At 47.6% G+C, this 9,029-nt stretch overlaps 1 pseudogene; it reads right to left on the bottom strand.

Moving 5' to 3' along the window:
- Nucleotides 1-5,638: 5,638 nt before the first annotated feature.
- On the bottom strand, nt 5,639-7,734 carry LOC100353760 (insulin-like growth factor 2 mRNA-binding protein 2 pseudogene; annotated as a pseudogene).
- Between the last annotated feature and the right edge of the window lie 1,295 nt (nt 7,735-9,029).

Raw genomic sequence — 9,029 nt, 5'->3', positions numbered from 1 at the left:
AGGCGCCACGGGTCCGGCGGCGGCTGCTGGGCCTTTCTCCCAACGTGAGAGCTGCGCTTGCCCAGCGCTCAGACCCCGGCGCTTGCAGGCGGCTGTGAGTAAGGAGGAAAAGCCAGTCAGTCAGCAACCAGGAGGGTTGTCTGCCTGGGCGACACTTAGTCTTAGAACTGCTTTTCTGAGTGGAATCGGAAACGTTGGGCCTTTGGAGGAGCAGTGCTTACCGCCGCCTAATTAATTTAAAAAAATTATTCAGCAGCTATTTATTGAGTTCATCCCATTGTGGAAGTGATTTTATTAGACATTGAGGATGACACAGTTACGAGGCAGGGGTCCCCGAACTGAAGGAGCCAGTTTGACTTCAGCTAGAACAATCCACTGAGATAAACATCGAAACTCCCTCTCCCAGCCCCCACCCATGTCCTTTTGGCCTTTGGGTTTGCTAGGTTGGAGCTTTATCCGCCTCAGGAAACCTCCCCGCTCTCGCACACAAGGCGGGTCCAAGCTGCTAGGGCCCTTTGCCTGTAGTACGCTTGTGGAGTTTGTTCTGTTTCCTGTACACCAGTCTACGAGGTCTTTGAGGCAGAGGAAATGCGAGTTTGGCCTTGGCACCTCCCTGAGAGCTGATTTTGGACAGATGCGAGTGCCCTAGTCCTTTCTTACCTCTCTTGGGGAATTCCTCTCATCAGCTCCTGTCGTGGTGTGGCTCTGCCCTTGTGTTCATTCAGCAAGTTATCTAGTGAATACCCGGTGTGTCCCGGGAATATGCTGGGCTCTAAGCGCGGAGTGGTCCCCTTTGCTCTGAGAGCCCACGACAGGCTTGGGGGAAGGAATAGACCCTAATCGAAAAAAACAAATGCTTGTAAAATTGCAACTGAGGTATGTACTACTGTGTCAGCGATTGCTGTGTAACAAATAATCACAAAACTGAGTGGCTTAGCGGACCCGATGGCCAACTCAGGGTTCTGTGAGGGCTGCCTGGGTTCTTCTGCTTTGGTTCTGCTCAGCTGGCCTGTCTTTTACCTCTCAGGTCAGCTGGTGGATCTGCTGCTGGCTGGCTGGTCCAGGATGGCCTTGCTGTCATGTCTGGGGTGTGCAGGGCCAGTGTGTTTCTCACTCCCCAGCAGATCAGCCAGGCTTTTTCAGGTGGTTTCAGAGTTCTGAAAAGGCAAGACAGGACAAATCCCACTGTGTAAGCCTTCTAAGTCTCTGCCTGGATCTTGTTCACTGATAAAGTGTTGGTTGGTGCAAGTCTCCTGGCCTTGCACAGGGTCAAAGTGAGTGGGTACTCAGATTGTTATGGTTAGACATGGTTGGTGGTGGAGGGAGGGGGAAGATTTATGGCTGTTTTCGGAACCTAATACACATATTAAGGGAAACTATGTGGCACCAAGCATATACTTAAAATAGAGCTTTGGTTTGAACTACTTGGGGAAGGGCTTCATTGAGAAAATGATGTTTGAGCTAAGATCTAAAGAATAGGAAAGACTTAACCAGATGAAGAGAGTGAAAAACAGCCCATAAAGGACATTGTAAGCAAATTGCCTCCTTCCTCTTCCACCCCATTCCTATATGTACCCAGAATTCCATGTCTCATAAAGTGGTCCTTCTTTCCAACGGATTATTTGAGTCAAAAACCTGGAATCTTCTTTTCCACAGTCATGGTGCTGGCAATTTCCATCTCTTCCACCTTCAGAACACCCCCGGAACCATTCCATCATCGCTTCTTCTACAGCCCCACAATGCAATTCATAATCGTTATTCACCCTCCTACAAGCCCTCCCATACTGGTCTCCCTGTGTCCACTATTCCATTCCGCAATGTAAAGTCAAATGCGTAGCCGGTGTCGCGGCTCACTAGGCTAATCCTCTGCCTGCGGCGCCGGCACCCTGGGTTCTAGTCCTGGTCAGGGCGCCGGATTCTGTCCCGGTTGCTCCTCTTCCAGTCCAGCTCTCTGCTGTGGCCCGGGAAGGCAGTGGAAGATGGCCCAAATGCTTGGGCCCTGCACCCACATGGGAAACCAGAAGGAAACACCTGGCTTCTGGCTTCAGATCAGCGCAGTGCGCCGGCCGTAGCCACCATTTGGGGGGTGAACCAATGGAAAAGGAAGACCTTTCTCTCTGTCTCTGTCTCACTAACTCTGCCTGTCAAAAAAAAAAAAAAAAAAAAAAAAAAAAAAGGTCAAATGTGTACGTCAGATCATGCCAGCCCCATAAGGCCTCCTAGTATTCTGAGTATGTTAAATCCTTACTCTGGTTGGAAAGACTACATCACGTTCCTGTCTACCACTTGCCTTCTGCTTCCCCACTGTACTCTAGCCACCTCATCTTACTGTCTGTTCCTAGCATAGGTGAAGCTCATCTCAGAGTCACTTTGTCTTTATTCTCTTTGCCTGGAATTTTCCTTCCCTAGGCCTTCAGTGTCTGGCCCCTGCTTATCATACAGGACTGAGCTTAAAAGGTACCTACAGAGTGGGGCTTTCTCTGATCACCAGAGTATTATAATATCACTCTCTTTTGTTTCCTTTGAAAGCCTCATCACTTTCTGAAATTAGCCTATTTATTTATATGTTATTTGTCTTCTGTGATAAAATATATTCTCCATGAAATTAGGCACATTGATATCTTATTCATGTTGTTTTTCTAGTACAATCACAGTGCTTGACCTATAGTAGGAACTCAGTAATTAGCTGAATTTATCAGTGAATAAACGAGTGACGAAAACCTCATGACAGCGGGAATGTGATACGTGTGAGGAAGTGGAAGAAAGCCAATGAGGCTGGCGGGAGGAGGTAGCATTGTTGTGTGAGATATGGTTGGAAGGGTCACACAGGACATTTGGCCATGCTAAGTAGTTTGGAGTTTTTGTTTTTTTTTTTTTTTTAATTAGTGTTCTCCAGAGACACAGAGCCAATACGATATATGCTTGTATATAATGTACAATTCTCTTAGAAGAAATTGGCTTGAGAAGTCCCAAGATCTGCAGTCCAGCAGCTGGAAGAGACTCAGGAGAGCTAATGTGTCATTTGAGACCAAGTTCAAGGGCTGGAGAACTGAGAGCGCCATGTTATAAATGCCAGTCTGTAAGCCAGCAGGCCTGAGTGCCATCACTCTCATGAGAAGCAGCTGTGATGCTGCTCGTAGGAAGGCAGGGAAAGACCAGTGTCCCAAGTCAGACAGTCTGCAAGGAGCAGCTCCCTCTCTCTCAGCCCTTTTGTTCTGTTCAGGGCTTCAGTTGACTGAATGAGGACCACCACATTCAGGGGGCAGTCTGCTGTTCTGAGTCTCCAGATTCAAATGTTTATTTCATGTCTAGAGACACCCCCCCCCCCCAGACACACACATCTGACCAATTGTCTGGGCGCCTGTGACCTAGTCAAGTTGACACCTAAGTTAACCATTATCTGACATCAGTGTGAAGGTGTTACTGTGATAGAGCAGGACTATCTTGCCCATCATGTAACTCTTAAAAGTTTTTGCAAAGGCCTCATGTAGAGCACATTCACTGTTGAACAAATGTACCTTGAATTGCATTCTTTTAGCTTCCACTCAGTATGTGGAATGAATGTGGTCTAGGAATCCTTTTCCTGAGATAGGAACTTTTTGATCTTAACTCTCTTGCCAACAGACACTTCAAAACATGCATCAGTGCCGTTCTTTTCTTTTTGCTACTCAGGCACTTCTTTCCTATAAGCTATACTTTCTCTTAGGACACATGTCTCATTGAAGAGGAGCTGGGAACTTGGCAGGCCATGTGCCTTGGCCAAGGTCACATGATGAGATGATAGGGGAGCTGGAATTAAATCCTTTGCCTTCCCTCTCCAGTGTTTTTTCTACTGTGCCAAGATGCAACTCTCTCTCTCAAGAATGATAATTTTGGGGGCTGATGAACATCCCATATGAGTGCTGGTTCAAGTCCTGGCTGCTCTGTTTCTGATCCATCTCCCTCCTAATGTGCCTGGGAAAGCAGCAGAGGATAGCTTGGGCCCCTGCTACCAACATGGGAGACCTGGATGGTGTTTCAGGTTCCTGGCTTCAGCCTGGCCCAGCCCTGCCCATTGTGGCCATTTGGGAAATGATATTTTCCTCCACACCCCACTTCTCTCCCTCTCTCTGTGACTATGCCTTTCAAACATAAAAAAGATAATTTTTCAAATTTCTTAACAAATGCAAGATTGGAATGTCATTCTATATTTAGAAGAAAGAAGGAGCAGTAATGTTAGTCAATTATTGGCTATGGCATTTTGAAAATCTGTGGAAATTATTGTTCCAGGTTATAAGTAATATAGGTTTGCTTGCTTGTGTTCTATGTTTATATTGTCTTTTCTCATATTTTTTTAAAAAAACATTTATTTCTTTGAAGGAGAAAGGGAGAGAGAGGGAGAGATTTTCCATCTGCCGGTTTACTCCTCAAATGGCTGCAACAGCCAGGGTTGGTCCAGGCTGAAGCCAGGAGACCAGAGCTCCATCTGGGTCTCCCATGTGGTGCAGGGGCCCAAGTGCTTGGGCCATCCCCTGCTGCTGTCTCGGTTCATTAGTGAGGAGCTGGATCAGAGGCAGAATAGCTAGTACTAGAACTGGTACTCCAATAAGGATACCAGCACTGCAGGCGACAGCTTAGCTCCCTGTGTCACAGTGCCAGCTCCTGTCCTGACTTCTTAAAATACTGAATGATATTTATGTATCATGAAAACAGCAGAGTGTTATTTTGTGTAAAATTGAATGAATTCCAGTTTATTTAGTATGACTCAGGAGGGGTCCAGTGGAGGCAGAGAGTTACCTTAGCTTTGTTCACTCAGTTATTCTACATTAGTTACTAAGAACTTGTCAGGTACCAGCTGCCTGATTCCTACCATTCCTGAACTCAAGTGCTCTGAGTAAGGGAGAAGGAGACACTGTACACATAACTGGATAAAAAAAAAAAATTCTTTTCCAGTGTTATTTCTTTAGGACTTTAGAAGTAATGATATGATTTAAATTAGGTAATTTTTATTTAAATAGTATTATTTTGCTAATCTGAGCTTTCTCCTCACCGCTTAGGTCCTGTTTTAGAAAGATGTTAACTGATCATGTTATATTGTATTTATTTGCTTACAGTGGGTTCAGGCCCAACAATATAACTTCAATGCAGCTGTTCAATGATAAGGAGGTTAATCAAATTGTTTTAACATTTACACGTAGAAGTTAAACATTTCTTCTTTAAAAGTTTTAGTTTTTCTGTTTGGTTTTAGATTAGTTGAGGGGATGTAGGGTCGCCCTCTAGTGGTGAATTTATTTCATAAGCCTCCTTGGTCAGCTCTGGAAGTGAGGGTTACAGACAGGAACTGCCCAAGACTTCTCTCTATTAAGACTTTTTTTTTTTTTTGACAGGCAGAGTTAGTGAGAGAGAGAGAGAGAGAGAAAAAGGTCTTCCTTTTCTGTTGGTTCACCCCCTAAATGGCTGCTGTGGCCGGCGCACTGCGCCAATCCGAAGCCAGGAGCCAGGTGCCTCCTCCTGGTCTCCCATGCGGGTGCAGGGCCCATGCACTTGGGCCATCCTCCACTGCCTTCCTGGGCCTCAGCAGAGAGCTGGACTGGAAGAGGAGCAGCCGGGACAGAATCCGGGTTTGGTCTCATTCTGTCAGGTGTTGGAAGGGCTACATTCATCCGTTGTTTTGCTGGTGCCTGTGGGAGCCTCGCTTGCTGCGCTGTGAGGCGACTCCCTGAGGATATTTCTGCTCCTGCTGCTTTACCTGTTGTACAGTTTCCCTGATCTTGTGCTGTACGGTCTGGCTAGCAAAGAAATGCCCGATAATCCTGACGACCACTTCCTCATTTTCATCTGGTGTTTGGTCACAAGGCTCGATGACTTCTGCGCTGGTTAAGTTCCGCAGTTCATTTATGGTTTTGCCACCTTTGCCAATCACCCAGCAGCTGTAGAAGAGGGCACCTGGATGTGGGCTTCCAGCTTCACCTCTTCTTTAGGGTTAAAGAAATTTTCATCTTTCAGCTTCCCGAAGATCCGCTCCTGGGCCTTGAACTGGGCTTCGGGTAGTACAGTGATGATGAGCCTCCTTTCGCGGACATCCAGGCCTTCTGCTGGGGCAATCTTGATGGAGGCCCCGGTGAATCTGGCCAGCTGCTTGATATGTGCGTCCTTCTTCCCCATGATGGCACCCACAGCCTGGATCGGGATGAAGAGATTCACAATCTCCTGCTCCGGGTAGGAGTGGTGGTGCGGGAACAGGCTGAACTGGTGATGGGGGTACAGGCTGGAGAAGTATCCCGTGTGGGTATTAACAGCCAGCATATCATTTTTTTTTTTGACAGGCAGAGTGGACAGTGAGAGAGAGAGACAGAGAGAAAGGTCTTCCTTTGCCGTTGGTTCACCCTCCAATGGCCGCCGCGGCTGGCGCACTGCAATGATCCGAAAGCAGGAGCCAGGTGCTTCTCCTGGTCTCCCATGGGGTGCAGGGCCCAAGCACCTGGGCCATCCTCCACTGCACACCCTGGCCACAGCAGAGGGCTGGCCTGGAAGAGGGGCAACCGGAAAAGAATCTGGCGCCCCAACCGAGACTAGAACCTGGTGTGCTGGCGCCGCAAGGCGGAGGATTAGCCTAGTGAGCTGCGGCGCCGGCCAGCCAGCATATCATTTTCAAAGGCCTCTGGCAGCTTCTTCATGATCTCAGCCTCGGTGTTGGCACAGGCCTCAACGGTGCCCTTCACAGTGATGGTTTTTTCAGGATCATTATGCTCAAATCCTGGAGTGATGAGACCGTCATCTTGGTCCCTGTCTCATGCTCAATTTTCTTTAAATTTCTGCCTTCTTTTCCAATCAGTCTTCCAACTAAGCCATTGTGGGCCAAGATTTTCAGAGGAATCTCTTCGGCTAGTTTGGTCTCATCAGATTTTCTGCAGGATTTCAAGAATCACGTGGCATGATGCAGAGGTCCCCTCTGGGGTAGCATGGATAGTAACGGGTTCTCTGCAGCCCTGGAGTCCTCCTTTCTACGGATGTCCTCTTGGGACCGGGTCTGCTTAGTGATGTTCTTTATGGTCAAGCCCTCCTCTCTGATGGTGGCACCAACAAACTGGGTGGGGACCAGGATCCGCAGTGGGAAATCAATCTGTCTGGTCTGAGAAGAGCCCCCAGGGGTGTGGCCTTGCTCCGGGGAAGAGTGGTTCCCACGCTGGGCTCGCTAAAGGGGCGAAGGGGAGCTCACCTCTTCATCCGAGATGTAGGAAATCTTGAAGGAGTAGTTCTCAAGCTGATGCCGCTTAGCTTCTCAATGGCTGTCTTTGCTTCTTCTCTTGTTGCATATGTGACGTTGACAACAGCAGTTTCAGCAGTTTCTATGTGTTGACTTGCTCCACATTCTCCACTGTCCCATACTGAGCTATAAGTCCATCCAACACCTCCCACTGCAGGTGAGGAGGGATGTCTCGAATCTGAATTTTCCTGCTCCTTAGCTTTTTTAGACACTGAGTAATCCACTTCCAAGATTTTCCCATGCAACTCCACTTTACCCGAGAGGGTCTCGATGGTGCGGATGGCCCAGTTCTGGTCGGGGTAGTCCACGAAGGCGTAGCCAGACTTGAGCAGGACCTGTCCTGCCAGGGGTAGCTTCCTGTCCCCAAAGAGCTCCCGGAGGTCGTTGACAGTGACACTGGGGCTCAGGTTCCCTATGTAAAGCTTGTTTATCATCCGCGTCTTCCCGAGAGCCCGCAGCTCCTGCGTGCAGTACCTGGCGCTCCTCGCCTCCTCTACTGCCCTCCTCTCTCCTCCTCCTCCTCCTTCTCCTCCTCCTCTTCTGTCTGCCCGCCACCCACCCCCCCCACCCCCACCCCCCCTCACCCAGCCTCACCCTCAGCCCCTGGGCAGAGGCAGAGGCGGAGGCGGAGGCGGAGGCAGGGACTCCTTGGGGCTGCCTCCTTGGGGCAGAGTCCCTGGCCAGGCGGCTGCGCACAGACCAACTTTTTACTTTCCTGATGATATTTTTTGAACACAAAATGTTTTTTTTTTTTTAAGATTTATTTTTATTTATTTGAAAGTCAGAGTTAGAGAGAGAGAAGGAGAGGCAGAGAGAGAGAGAGAGAGGTCTTCCATCCGTTGGTCCACTCCCCAATTGACCACAACAGCCAGAGCTGCACCCATCCGAAGCCAGGAGCTTCTTCCGGGTCTCCCATGTGGGTGCAGAGGCCCAGTGAGTTGTAGTTTTGATTCTGTCAAAGGAGAGTGTGCCTAACCTAAGATCATGAAACATTGTTTCTCTGTAATTTTATATTCAGTGCCTAAATGTATGTCTATAGTCTACCTTGAGTTAATTTTTATGTATAGTGTGAGAAAGGGAGTCAAACTTCTCCTCCTCCTCCTCCTTCTTCAGATGAGTACTCTAGAACATTCATTGAAGTGTTCTTCCCCATTGAACTGTCTTGGCACTTTTGTTGAAAATTAATTGATCATTTGATTTCTGGATTTCAATTTTTCTTTTATTTATCTATGTTTATTCTGATGCTGGTACTATACTGTGTTGATTACTGTATTTTTGTTGTAAGTTTTGAAATTAGGGGAAAATAGCATATTTTATTTCATTTTACAGATTTATTTATTTGAGAGGAAGAGTTGTTATAGGCAGAGGCAGAAACACAGAGAGAGGTCTTCTGTCTGCTGGCTCACTCCCCAAATGGCTGCATTGGCTGAAGCTGGGCTGATCCAAAGGCAGGAGCCAGGGGCGTCCTCAGGTTCTCCTACATGGGTGCAGGGGCCCAAGCACTTGGGCTGTTTTTCATTGCTCTCCCGGGCCATTAGCAGGGAGCTAGACTGGAAGTGGAGCAGCTGCAACTCGAACTGGTACCCATATAGGATGCTAGTGCCACAGATAGAGGCTTAACCTAAGCCACATCGCTGGTCCCAGAAAATATGATATTTCAAAAACTTTTTAAAAATTAAAATATGAGTTGTAATTATATTGACATTAATAATAGAGAAAAAGAAAATAAGGATATTTTAAAATTTAGAAACCAAGTTTCCTGTTCTACATGTTAGTTCCTAAA

Source organism: Oryctolagus cuniculus, chromosome 6 (assembly GCF_051225735.1).
Source record: "Oryctolagus cuniculus isolate XC-2025 breed Fujian yellow rabbit chromosome 6, ASM5122573v1, whole genome shotgun sequence".
NCBI classification, from domain to species: domain Eukaryota; kingdom Metazoa; phylum Chordata; class Mammalia; order Lagomorpha; family Leporidae; genus Oryctolagus; species Oryctolagus cuniculus.
This window is presented reverse-complemented; position numbering and strand designations above follow the sequence as displayed.